This window comes from Pezoporus occidentalis, unplaced genomic scaffold (genome assembly GCF_034315485.1).
Source record: "Pezoporus occidentalis ecotype Australia unplaced genomic scaffold, CSIRO_AGI_Poc_V1 ctg212, whole genome shotgun sequence".
NCBI lineage: Eukaryota > Metazoa > Chordata > Aves > Psittaciformes > Psittacidae > Pezoporus > Pezoporus occidentalis.
In genome coordinates, this window is record NW_026913987.1 from 972031 (window position 1) to 985007 (window position 12977).

Here is a 12977-nt window from a genome sequence, read left to right on the forward strand (position 1 = left end):
TGAAAATATTTATAGTACCTCATTTTGTTAGTGCCTTATGAAGAATTGAATGGATGAAGAAAGCACTTAATAAAAAAAATACTAACTTGCAGCCTGTTAAAATCTTAAAAGTAATGGTCTGTGTACATCTTTGCTGGATAATGAATTAATTTTATTAAAAGTGGTTAACATCAATACGTTTGGTTAAAACATTTTTTTCTTCTAAACTGGATCAAAGCCACAAAGCCTTCCAAACTAACCCTGAGGTTCTTCAATAGATTTTCTCCTCAGTTCCTGAACCTGAACGCAAGGCCAGTCAATTATGATAGTCACTTACCTGTGGCAGAGCTACAAGTGCAATTTGATAATTTCTTTATTATTGGATTATTCAATATAAAAGTGCACAAATACCGAAAAAGATCCCTAATACAAATATCAGACAATTACAAACAATGGTTTCATAGGATCACAGAATCCCCAACAGATTTGGGTTAGAAAGGACCTTAAAGCTCATCCAGCTCCAACCCCTGCCATGGGCAGGAACACCTTCCACTAGAGCAGCTTGCTCCAAGCCCCTGTGTCCAACCTGGCCTTGAACACTGCCAGGGATGGGGCAGCCACAGCTTCTCTGGGCACCCTGTGCCAGCGCCTCAGCACCCTCACAGGAAAGAGCTTCTGCCTAAGAGCTCATCTCAGCCTCCCCTCTGGCAGGTTAAAGGCTATTGAAGGAGTTGCAGGGACACAAGCCAGTGACAGCACAGCCCTTTGAAAATATTTTTTTTTCCAAATCAAAGTTTTTAACCTGGAGATGCTGTTCATATGAAACAGTGACATGAAGAGCAATGTTCAAAAAATAAGCAACAAACTATTTTCTTTAGGAAATCTTCCTAAAGGAGTTACCACAGAGAAGGAGTTCATTAAATGTCATATTTCTAGGAGGGACTTCATTACTGTTATTTCTATTTGTAATAATTTCTGTTATAGAAAGCCACACAAAATGTCATTTAAAGATGTATACACAACTAAATATTAATACTGTTCTGTTAGAAAACCAATATTCCCTTAACCTGTAGTTTTATATGCCCTCACTATACTCATGTCCTAAAGAAGAATGTCAATAGATTTAGGAGAACTTTGCATACCAGATAACAGGACCCAACAGAGTTCAGGACTATAAAAAAAGTTCTATCCATTTGTGTTATTTACATTGCATACTGGCTTAACCTGTAATTACAGAGTAGTTTTCTTTAGCAGAGACCACAGCAAGCGGAAACCACACTGAGTTGTGCCAAGAAAACTGCTCTCTGCTCCAGTTAATTACTAAAAGTGTTTCACTGGCACAATTTTATCTTTAAGACCAATTTTCACATTAGCAACTTGTCTGTTTTCTGATACATTGCCTGTGTTACCATCCTGATACATGCCCTAACAGACAAGGACATGCACAAGGGAGGTAAAAGCAGAAGTTTTGTCATTTCTGACTTTCTTAGTCCAGCATTAGACTTGTAGGTCCCTCCTCACAAAGCCTGAAAGCCAAATGAACATGATTTCTAGGCTGAGAAAGTTGGGGCTGTTCAGCATGGAGAAGAGAAGCTCCTTGGAGACCTCATAGCAGCCTTCCAGTATCTGAAGGGGGCCTATAGGGATGCTGGGGAGGGACTTTTCATTAGGGACTGTAGTGACAGGACAAGGGGTAATGGGTTAAAACTTAAACAGGGGAAGTTTAGATTGGATATAAGGAGGAAGTTCTTTACTGTAAGGGTGGTGAGGCACTGGAATGGGTTGCCCAGGGAGGTTGTGAATGCTCCATCCCTGGTGGTGTTCAAGGCCAGGTTGGACAGAGCCTTGGGTGCCATGGTTTAGTGTGAGGTGTCCCTGCCCATGGCAGGGGGTTTGGAACTGGATGATCTTAAGGTCCTTTCCAACCCGAACTATTCTATGATTCTATGATTCTGTGTACTGGAGATGGAGCAGGTTATTGCAAATACATGGCAGGTTTGATGTTTGGAGTATGATACTGGCACTGAGTGGGACACGACCACTTTTCAAGTATATTTTACATTTCTCCATAAATGCTGAGGATAGTATCCCCATTTGTTAGAAAATGTAGTTTAATTCTCTCTGTTAACAATAGCTGAACAATTCCAACCCTATGGACTACCTATTTATTTACTATGCATTTTAGAGTCAGAGATGACCTATATTATTTGCCTATATGATTCAAAAAATCCCAGGAAAACTTGATATGAAACCAAAGGGTGATACGTTGCACAACGTAAGTCACTGTTAGCCATCCAGCTCCTAAAGGAAGCTCGAAAAACCTCCCCTTTGTATTCAGTTCATTTACACATCAAAAAAGTAAAATAAAACCCCTTTTAAAATGGATGGGGAAAATGAGAGTACATCAGCTAACAAAACCCAGGCACACAAGTATTTTCATAACATCATAAATTGGTCTGGTTCCTCAGAGCTATCAAGGACTGAGAATTCAACTGGACCAAGCATTTCACTACTAACTCCAACGTCAACATAGAAGACTGAATCAGACACATCATTTTATGTTCATGATTCACATGTGGTACTTTTGCTATATTCTAACGTAATGAAAGATGTAAAATGTCACAATCCACACATCCATGGTGACCAAATTAATTCCTCTCCTTTCCTTCCCCTCACTAGAGCCTTCACTGCTCAGATTTTACATGATTTCTCACATTTTTTTTAACTTGATCTCTTCTTTACTGCCCTACTGCATCCAAAAATCAGAAACACATTTTTCTGTCTTGTCACATGATTAGAATTCAAGAAATCACTGCAAGGAAAGGACTGGATTACAATTGCCTCCTTCCTGAATTTTCACAATGAACCATTTATTGCTGTTAAAAGCTCTGGTTATTAACAGGAACATCAAAGGCATCACATTTAGAGATACTACTCAGAATCTTGCATCATGTTCTCAAAAACCAGTTGCTATCAAATTAAAATATAATAGGAATTAAAGGAAGTTTGCAAGTTAAGAATTAATAAATAAGTCACAACCACTTTATCAGTAGACCATTAGCAATTCTGGGAGCTCCTGATCTTACAATGGGTCTGTATTGTCCATTCTTGTCACTAGGCTTTCTCTTAACACTGGTTACTCCAGTTACTCTGGCCTGGGTTAAGTGCCCTGTAAAAACAAAAGCAGCTCTGCAAGGAGCTGAGCACCAAGCCCTAGGACAGCAGAGTCCATGAATTATCACATGCAAAACCTATTCCAAGATTTTCAGGTAGAGATCATCAATTAAGCTGATGAATAGCCAAGAAAGATTGGGCTCAACTGAGTGCTTTAATTATTTTTTCTAGCAACTGAAGCTCTAATATTGAAGCATCATGCAAAACAAGAAAAGCAATGCTGAGAGCAAAAAGAGACCAAAAGAAGAAAATGAAGATGTGGTAATTACCTAGAGGTCAACCCAGAAAGCAAGAAAAATACATGAGCAGACGCTAAAGATGTTCCAGTAGTGCAAAACTGGAACTCAGATCCACATTTGGATGTTAAAAAACTGCAAAATATGGAAGTGCTTGGATCTGGACACGTAATTCTGTTTTCCTATTTTCTATTTTGTAACGCAACAGAAAAGGGTCAGCTATTTTGTACAACAGCATAAAATACTGTGGGTAGAGTACAGCAAAACGTGTGTGCAAGAGCATGTTTAAATCCTGCACAGTTGCAGGATTTTACAAAGATATTAAAATCATTTGTTACATTATGGCTGAGATTAGGCATGATTACTACAACCAAATCCTGTGTTATTCTATTTCTCAAACTCAGATCTAATTTTGATTTAGTTTTCTAAAGTCAACAGACTGTTTGTACAGACTAATGCACACGCCTCCTTGCAAGTTCCAAATCTCAACCTGTGAACTCTTGCAGGCACATGAACCAGACTTTAAATGCACCTGGACGCTACTATGGAAATAGAGAAATAAATAGCAGAAGCAGTGGGAAAACCTATCCTGATGGAAGAAAAATGTTACATCCAGAAGGGAATGCAGCTAGCAGATACAATTGCAATAACTACAAGCGAAATGGTTCTGTAAGTAGGTATCATATGGAAAACAAATTAGCAGAACTTGAAAACATCTGGAATAGATATCAACATAAAGCTCAACAATGCATTTGAAGAGCAAACAAGATTCCAGCAGAAATATCATGGAAATAAAAGACTGGAAGCAATACTTTAATTCTGAATCATGGAGCTCTCAATTCAGTTAATATAAAGGATTTGTTATTTTTATTTCATTGTCATTGTCAGCTAGCTATACCTATTTTATCTAACAAAGTGATACATGAAATCAATTGACCCAGTCCTGAAAAAAAGAACACTAAGAAAGAGAAAGATCTTGATTAAACTAGTTTACTTTTTTATGTTTTGTCAATATTTTTACCAATTATCTAAGTCTACATATGTCATTTTAGCAATAGTATAAATGGGGAAAAGAAACCCCAAACAACTCCCTTTCCAGAACAAACTGTACTTACTGGAAAGATATTCAGCTGAAATATGAAAAACAGACTACATTTCAAGAGACACAAAATACAGAATATGACATTGTTCTATACCAGATGTTTTAAATATATAAGAAAATAGCCAGTTTGGGGTTAATTTAAATGCCTTTTTACATTGATCCATATTTTTCATAATGCATTATACAGTGTATTTTCTTAGTATATAAACATCCATACAATTCTACAGTTGGAACATGAGGATTTTAGTACCAATTGCATTACCAGGGCACTATTTTAAATCTATTAACCACTCTGAAGAGCCAGAAAATCCCCTTACACCACCACTGCTTCCCAAACACATTTCTCAATAACTTCTTGACTTCTTCCTCCCTTGATTGCCACACTTGCTGCAGGGTCTGTTCCTTGTCCAGTTCCTCACCCTGAGAGGAGAGACTCCTTCCTTTTGAGGGGTGTTAAGCTGTCCTTCTTCACTCAGGACTCAACAAAGCCTATCACATGTATACAGACAGACCTTCCTCCTCATTGCTTTTTCTCTTTATTACTTGTTTTGAAAGCAGTATTTATTCATAGGCATTTTTAAAGCCACAGAGAAGATGCTTCTTACCACCTCTTCCATTCCTTTACTTGAAATTCTAGCACTTTTCTCCTTGATCACTGGAAAGCAACTTTATATGGTTATAAAGAATAAGATTATCTCGATCAAGCCAGCAATCCCACTGACCTCAAAAAACAACGCTGAGCATAAACTGAGAGTGTTGCACAATTGGGACCTCACAGTAATGTCATAAAGACTCTCTCTTTTCCTCATTGTGCAAAGCAGGGAGAGACCAGAAAAACAGAACTGGTCATCACAATCACCTCCTCTTCCTCACATGAATATTCTACCTGTATGCATGCTCCCTCCTCTCTCATCTCAGTGATTCTGAGCTTTATGAAAACTAATTTTGCAGTGAAACAAAGTAGATTCTATTTTAGTTTCTATAAATAATAATTATTGTTATTTGGTAAACAGAAAATCCTGAATGTACTTTCACTTAGACTGTGTGACCATTTTTTCTTTTCACCCTCATTTTTGTTGTGCATTACATGTAGTTGAGGCAAAGCATTTCTTGCATAATCACTCTTTCTTTCAAGGGTATTGAAGTTTAAAGTACAAATCTCTACTGGAAAATGCTGATATGAAAGAGCTGCCTTATTATTAAACTGTTTGCTTCCACCTCAAAATTCTGACCATTTGCAGCAACTGACACGCTCAGAACATTTCATTTCAACTGACACAGGTATTAACAAAACCTGGAACCAAAAGACTCATTGTCAGTGAGGAAGGTTTCAGACTGAGCATGTTTTGGCTTATTTTGAAGACATGGTAATAAGAAGTAAAATCACCAATATTTGTAGGTGGTTTAACTAACAATTTAGAAGAATTACTAAACTATGATTAGCAGTTGTGCTTGAACACATCTAGCATGCTGTAAAGCTGTAAGCACATTGACGGATGGTGTTAGAGAATGTTAACAAGCATTATTATTATTGCCCTGTTGTACTCTACAAAGATTGATTTGTAGAAGACTTAAGAAAAAAAACAACCATTAACTTCTATAAGTAAGTCATAAATATTGGCTGAATATACAGGCAGACCAATTTTTTAAATATTTTTTTTATAAAACAAAGATGTTTCACTAGAAATCAATGGCAACAGCCACGGCTTTCTATAGTGGCATTTTTACAGTAAAACTCAATTCAAAGTATAAGGCAGTTTGTACTCATGAAATACCAAGAAACAGCTGTTCAAAACCAGCTATGGAAGAACAAAAATGAAAGACCCCAAACCAACTTCAAATCTTCCTTTACTTTGTTGCCTTTTCAAACACCTGGGCTGTACTTTAATTTCTGAGGGGTAATTTCTGCTCTCCTGATTTTGTGCTTCTTCCAGTGACTGTCTGTCCTGCAGCACTGAAGCTCCACAACAGCGGTTTGGACCGCAACTCCAGAATTTTCACTACAGTTTGGACCTGCCTCAGAGCTCTCCCAATGTTCCCTTTAACAAGGCTTGGCATTTCTACCAATTGTTTTCTCCATCTCTACTGAATTGGTCCCACAGTTTAAAATTAATTACTTTTTCTTTGGAGTATGTCACAATTACAAGTAATTTAATCAGAGGCTAATCATACTTTCCAGCTCTGTGAGATAGCCGAAGTGCAACAGAGCATGTGGCACATTAACCATTTCATGGATCAAGTGAACAAGTTGCTGAAGCACAAAAGTAACTTCAGGTGAAACAGATCCTAGGCCAAGCAGGAAGCAAGGCCACTCACTATCTCCCTTTATTTCCTAACACTAACTTAAACTCATAAAACTAAGATTATGGCATCATGCCTGATATGGAGAGATTTTTCAGTAGCTCCAAACTAATGCTTTTTCAGCAACTGATCTCAACCTGGTTGATTGTATGATATTAAAAAATGTTACTTCAAATAGTCATTGTTCTCTGTTTAAACTACCATTTACCTACAGGTTTTCTGCAGGTACTGGTGCATCTGCCACAAAAAGCATCCAGCCAATTTTTTTCCAGCTTTGGAAAGCACATGCGCTACAGTCTGCCCTAACCACAAGAGCCTTAGTTTTCTTTGAAGCTGCCTTTACTTCAGCTGAGTAAGTTTTGAGTAGTGTAAAGACACAAAACAGAGGGCGTGCTACACAAGGAGCTAATGGAAACAATGACTGTGTGTAATCTTCAACCGTTCATTGCTAAAAATATCAGCGTGTCAAACCTCTGGGCACCCTATTCTTTACCAAGAAATACATATTTGAGATAAAAGAATTACGGCTGAATTAGGATAAGTACAAAATCAGCCCACTAATTGCACTTGGCCTCCCTGAGACATAGGTGCAAGGGAACAGAGTCCAATTTCTCTACAGAAAATCTTTTACTTCTGTTCCTGCTTTATTTTGGTTTCATATGACAGACACCACTAATTTAGTGAAGGAGTGACCCCTGGACCCTGTTTCTTCTCCCCAGGGGAGCTCCAATCAGTCAGATTTTTCTCTGCCTTCCTTGCTACCAACGTATTTCAACTGGTTTCCTTAACTTTTTTCCTGCTAATTCCCATTTCCTTCATAATCACAGGCTTTTATATGACTTGCTGGCCAAGCGGTTTTCAGAGGAGCTAGAGTTGCCACAGGTCTTAAACGTTAACCTTGCCAGTTGTCAGTGCTGGGACTGCTTGTGCATTTGATTAATGATACCAAAGCAAAAAAGATTGGTTTTTAATTGACTGTTGTGTTTTTTTTCTTGTTTGAGTGCTCCTGAAACAGTTGGATTATGTAGAACAAAGGTTTCTTGGGGAAAACCACCTGAGATGGCATGCTGAAATACAAGAAATGCAAAGTGACTCCATGGAAACTAGAGGGTGTCCGAAGCCCAAGATGTAGTGACTATTTCACATGTCCAGGAATCTCATCAAGCCTGAAGCATTTCCAGCTTTGTCACCTTGCATGGATGTTACACCACTGGGAGTGGAGACACAACCAACAGCTTTAAACATAATCATTCTCTTTTATAAATGAACACACACACCAAATAAAGGTAACCTGGATATTATTCATGAACAAGAATGGTGCAATTTCATTTGGCTGGGGAAAGCCACACAGCGAGGCTTCCCATCTCGGGAGGAAAGGAGGAAAACATGCTGTGAGTTCGGCACACAATGTTTAAACACACATGTCTCCGCAAGCTACGAAAGTTTGAGTTGGTTTAAGTGATTAATCCAAGTAACCTCCAGGCAAACCCAGCAAAAGTAATTACTCATAAGAGAACATTGTTTTAAACCTAGTAATGGCTAAAATTCTGTTAGAATGTGCTTGCAGCTTCTTTTTCTTTCTGTCAATTAAATATGTGGGATATTTCCACTAAATCCACTGTCCTAAGTGAAAGAGACATGCATGAAAATAAACACAGGTCACTGTCTCCCGGCCTTTGAAGCACACTCTTTTAGGTGTCTCACCTCTGTTAAGTCAGCTGAAGCTGACCTAAGATGGGATGCTTCCTTTAGGCACAGTACAGTCACGCCAAAAATGGCAGGCTTAAGTTAGCTTTAACAGTGTAAGCTGATTCAAATCAGTTGAGGTGATGCTCTCTTGAAGTCTCCTATTTCAGCACAGCAGCCTTTTTAAGTGCTTTAATGTCATCTTCCACTGCCATTGATTTCAAGAAGTTCTGGTCCAGCTCCTTTTCCCAGCCCATCTTCAGCACTGAAAATTCACGTTCCTCCTAGACTGCTATTGGTGTATATATAGTGCTCAGATTTACTGCTAGGCTATAACCACTCAGGATAATTCTATAACACACTCAAGGTTCTCAATTAGTTGCAGTCACAAATACTTAAGCCATGGTTAATTTCTAGCTTTTGAAGATGCATTTTCTCCAAATTCCCTCTTATTGCAAAATAAGCCTCCAGGTGACAGAAATCACTCTGGGTGTATGGAAAAATGTCAAACCAACACAATAAAACCAACAATCTCATGATAACAAGAAAAACCAAATAAATGGGAAAAAAAAAAGAGGGGGTAAAATGGAAGCAAGAACTGTGTTTGTTGACGATAGCAAACACTGCAAGTGATCATTATTATAAGTGTTTGTTTGAGATACAGTTATTATATATTGCTTAAATATTTAAGTTAGCCAAACCTCTGATCAACTGAAGCAAAAGCTAGGCAGGCCAAGAAGCTGGAGCTAAACTGTTAGGGAGAATGTGAAGCTAGCATTAGCACTGAAGCAGGAACAGAGGTAGTGTGAGGCACACAAAACCACAAGAAGTGATCTCATGTCTTTAAACTGTCCAAAGAATCATAATAATAAAGTTCTAGACGAGTGTTGAGGGGACACATGCCATTTCAATGAAAAAAGTAATAATTTCAAATGACATTTTGAAACATTCCATGGAAATGTATTTGAAATGTAATATGGGGACTCCAATAAAGAATATGCTTTTAATACATTACAGATTATATGTGATCATCAGTTTAAGACTTCCCCTCAATAAGCAAGATAATTCAAGTAGACATCTAGTCTGTCTATACAGTTTGTATTGCCATCCTTTCAAATGCAAACTCTGATGTTTCTTCATGGCTGGAGAAACCCAGGGAAGGTATGGTTTTAATTTTTCAAACTCCTTTGCAAATAAGCTTAAACATTTTACAGTTAAAAGGACAGAATTTACATTTGCTGTGTCTGGTCAGTTTTAAAATGGTATCTGTTATGAATCATGTTCACTCTTAAAGTTCATTTAAGTTGGCTTATAGTTTACTTAAAAAAAAAATGTTATGCATCATTGGGAGCTGCACTCTGAGGCACTATTAGCAATAATAAAGGCGTGCAGGTTCCGTTTGATGGCCCTTGCATAAACTTGAATTTCCATAGGGAAAAAACAAACAGGATCCACATAGACAGTAATAAATCCCACAGCCTTGTGTCATCATCAATGCCAGGAGTTTTAATCAAGGTACAGCCAGTACAGATCACCCTGCGCCTTAATGGGACAAAAAGAAATCCCATTAACTAGATTTGCAGTGGGATTTTTTGCTTTTAATCCTAATGAGCAAACACGCCTTTATGGCAGCATGAAGTCACAGAATAACTTTAGACGGACTAAGGACTCTCAGCACCCCATGGTACAGAGCTCTTTTAGGCTAGCCTTAGATTTGCAGCTCCTGTGCTTTTCACTCAGGTTACCTGAAATGGTTGTGTAAGAGAAGCACATCTAGAAAAGGAAGAAATGCAATATCAGAAGATAATATGCTTTCATGGTGGATTAAACTCCTTCAATTAGCAGAGACACCTTCATATGGTGCTTTCACCTCCGCACGTCCATGCTCCTTTCTCTGAAGGTTATCCCAAATTGCAGTGCTTCCCACTCTTTAGAGCTCTTTATGTGCACATTTACCTGTTACTGAGCAGCTGTTTAATCCAGCCCTAAAAGTCCATCCTCCAAATCCAAGAGTCCAGTAAAAAGTTCAGCTGGGCAGAAAAGCTGACGGTAAAAAGAGATCAACTAAACAATGACTTTGTTGACACAGTGTGTAGCCATGAAAGCCCATGGTCTACTTCCTAAAGAAGTTGGACTGTGAAGTCTCTTAAGATATCGGGCTCCTCAAGCCAATATGGCTGAACCTCAATGACCAATCAGGTCTTGGAGCATGAAGGCACATCTCTATGATCCCATGAAGAGTGTCAGCACAAGAAAGTATCCAAAGGCTTGTAACCTGCTTGTTAAGCTATACAGAGATGTACCACTGAACATCTCTGCAACAAGAGCCTGCCAGTACCAACCCAGTGAGCTGGTAGCTGCTGGGAACTGACACAGCTGCTTGCTGTGGCACTGTTGTTTGAATGTCGGGTTGAGTTGCCTGCACTGATTTGCGAACAGCATCCATGGCCTCTCAAGCCAAAACCAGCCGTAATGAATCTGCTCCAAGAAAAGTCCATCCACAGTCATGGACCTGATTTTATCTTCTCCTACCTCATCTATTCACAGTGTCTCAGCTGTATGGCAGTGGCTACAACTGTTAAATCATGGTGCTGGCTTGTATGAACCATCCCAATCCTACAACTCCTACAACCCTCCCTCCCCAAACCCTCTGGCTTCTAGGATTTACACTAAGCAGCAGCTCAGGGGACACAGAGTCCATCTCTGCTATGGATATCTCCCCAGATGCTGAGTAGTTATTTGGACCCAAAAAAAAGAAAACCAAAAACCCACCAGGGCTGCGTATATGGAGGAGCTAAGTAAAACCCAACCATGAGATGTACTTATTGCAAGCGTTATCACTCAGCAAGTCTGTGCTCTGAAGCATAATCAATCAAAAAGAAAAAAAAAAAAAAAAGAAGAAAAAGAAAACCTCAAGTCCACAGATGGCCAGGGCTAAAGTGTGAAGTATTTATCTTGTGCCACAATGGTATTTAATAGCAGCACAAATGCTTACCTCAATATTGCCTTTAAAACCAAAGGTATTCATGCACTCTGAAAAACAAACCAGAGAACAGGCAATGCAATTGGCTTCATTTACCACATACAGCAAGGTAGCTTGCAGGTCTGCCTGAGAAATCTTGAGTTTTAATGGGAATTACCAGCAGTCACCTAATAGAAATATGTGAGTAATGGCTAATGAACAATCTGTTTCATGCATTTAGGGCTTCTTTCCATTTCAAAACTGTCTATGAACACATTATTTACTGTCAAAGAACTTCTAGAGCAGTTTCTTGAAAGCTTTCTCATTCAAAATACGTTAATCAAATGTTCATAATCCTTAGAATGGTTTCTTATACCATGCTAAAAACCGTAAGATCAAACTTTTCATAGAAACAAAAAGTTTGATTATTTTATTAAAGTCTCCTGATTTGTTGAATGTTCACACCTCTTTGACCGGACTAGTCTCAGAAAGCAAACAGTGTAGGCAGGGCTTCCCACAACAGGAACCTATCGAGTAAGCGTTATTCACACTTTACCTCTGTCACTAGGGAGACAACTCTAGCTCACCATTTGCCACAGCTAGAAACTGGGTAACATGCTAAACAAAGCCCTTTTGCGCCTGTTTCTGGGAGCAGTGCTGCTGGAGGAGCTCCGAATAACCCATCAGCGCTGCCTCTACCAGCCACTAGCTCAGTGCTCAAGGACCTGCCTCCTGGGTGAACTGAAAGGAACATCACCGTGAGGAGCCTCGTCTCCTCAGTAAGAAAGAGTATTTACTTTGGAGCAAAGGATGGTGAGCTCACCCAGAAACACAGTGCTGCTGTCAACAGTCATATTGACTGTGTTCCCGTTCCTTACTCAGAAGGAATAGGTCAATGATCCAAGCGCTGGGTTTGACATACTGAAAGCAGGTTGGCACTGAGTCTGAGGGCTACAAGCAGCTCACTCAGGTAGCATGTTGGAGAAATAGAGAGCAATAATCAGATAAGGCTCTTCTTGATATCTCTGCCTAAAATACTGTCCCATCTGGACAAATAACTCTAACATATTTGTAGTCTGCTGCATGCTGAAATTATGGCTGAGTTGAAATGTATGGTATATATTTAACATATCAAATATCAATAGTAAAGATGTAAAAGTTCCATGTGTGCACCTGGCATACCATATAGGCTTTGGATATGAAAATGGAGACTTAATACTCCAACTCCTCATGTATTTTAAACACAAACATTCTGAACTGCAGCTCTTACAATTTCCAGTTCCATGTTTATGCCAAAATCAAAGTAAAATTAAGATTATAACCAAATCAAAATACATATTGCAAACTCAAGAGATCAGAGATGTACATGCATAAACAAATTATTGAAATGGAGAGTGGACTCGTGGGATTTGCAATCTGCTTTGGAAAGTGGGATCAAATGTAGCACAATTCAGGCTCTCAGCACAGGTATCATGTCCAGACCTGACAAGCTTTTCCCACCCACTGCAACACCAATACACTTCAACAAGAGGATAAC